This window comes from Frankliniella occidentalis, unplaced genomic scaffold, assembly GCF_000697945.3.
Source record: "Frankliniella occidentalis isolate FOCC.00 unplaced genomic scaffold, Focc_3.1 Scaffold114, whole genome shotgun sequence".
Taxonomy (NCBI): Eukaryota; Metazoa; Arthropoda; class Insecta; order Thysanoptera; family Thripidae; genus Frankliniella; species Frankliniella occidentalis.
Genome location: NW_026267242.1, coordinates 274,365 through 276,192, shown reverse-complemented (window position 1 = coordinate 276,192; position 1,828 = coordinate 274,365).

Here is a 1,828-nt window from a genome sequence, read left to right as displayed (position 1 = left end):
CCAAACTCAAGCAGGCGGAGGGCGTGACGACCGTCGCATCGCGCCTCGCGGCACGGCTCAATAAATTGGATGCCCTTGTGCAAAGAAAGAGAGGGCTCGCAACGAGATAATGAGGGGAAGACTTTCTTCCACTTTGGGATAGATTTTTTTTTGCCAGTGTTTGCTACTCGCCACCACCACGGCCTCAACCGCAGCCACCAATTACACACACCCCTCTTCTTAGCCCCCCCCCCTTAGCTCCACCCCTTACCACCCACTCCCAAGACACACTCCTCCCGTTCCCTTCCGTATCCTTGGAGGTAATCAAGTCCTTCATTTTACGACTGTCCACTCCAGCCCCCCCTCCCCCCTGAAGGCCCGGCAGCACGTTGCCCCACTGCCCTCGAGACCCCCATCCTCCTCTACCCCTTAAAGCCCTTAGCCGTCGCCACTCCCCTACGAGCGACACACACACACACACACACACACACACACACACACACACACACACACACACACACACACCAAGGAATCGCGCAAGGCACAGACAGCCTGATTTCCCCACAAGAACGACAAAAAAAAGGTCGACGTAGAGGCACTCACGAGGTAAATAAAATATAGTTCGCAATGGCTCGTGCCTTTGACGGGTCGCGACTGGAGGGCGCGGGAGGAAAGCTACGAGGGCGGACAGGACGAAGACGATTGGGGCTGTCAAACGGAGCGTCCCCGCCCCCATCGCCGCCACGCGTAAGTCCCTCCCCGCCGTCGGGCCTTGGACCTGTCAATGCGTGCGGTGTGTGCTTCACTAGGACTAGTTACACAGCAAAACGCCCGCAATGTTCCCAGTGTCAAATCTGAGCCAAACAAGCGGGCCACGAGAAAAATTAGGGGTAATAAAATTAATTGTGGTCCGCTTGTTTGGCTCAGATTTGACACTGAGCACTTTGCGGGCGATCGCGGCGTCATTCTGACGTCATTTCTAGCAGGGCTGTGTGACTACCAGATTTTGATATCGCGATACGACATCGACCAAGTATCGAACGAACATCGACTCGACGCCTATCGATATCGAACCATATGGCGTAAACGATATGTCTAAGAACGGTCGATATATCACGCGCGATACATCGCAGTATCGAGGAACCTTGACATATCGATATTGGGAGAATGTCGAGCCCTCGAAATTAGACAATGTCGTATCGATATCAGAATATCGTGATATCGCACAGCCCTATCATTGCTTCACTTTCACATGGCTGTTACGGTATGAAACGTCCCAACGCGTCCGTCGATTCTAAGACCAATTCCACGTCCACGCCGAGGCAGAGGGACGAGGGAGGGTGCGGCGGGCCAATGCCTCCCTCTCCGCTGTTTGTCAACACCCTCCCCTCTACACTCTCTGTCTCAGTTGCTCCTTCACTAGGTCAAATTCTAAGACCCAGACCGCCGCGCCCACCCGCGTGAAAGTGTGTGTGTGTGGATGGGGTGGGGGCTAGGGAACAGGTGGGGGAGATGAGAAGGAGGGGCGCCATGTCACCACAGGGTCGAGCGAACAGCTCCCCGCACTTTTTTCAGTGCCAAGTTACGTCTGTTGGTGTGTGGCAGTAGTGGCGGGTGGCGGTGGTGGTGGTGGCGAGGGTGGTGGCGGCGGTATGGTAGCAGCAGCAGCTCGCATTCACTGTTACATTGTGAGATCCACACACTCAATTGTTGAAAACTATTTTTTTGCACGCAGCAGCTTATAAACAAAAATTCTGCACCTCCTACTTCCTGCGAATTCTTTTTACACGAGGTTATGGTAAAATTTATTTACCCAAATACGAGGGGGCAATAACTCCGGGAATCATGT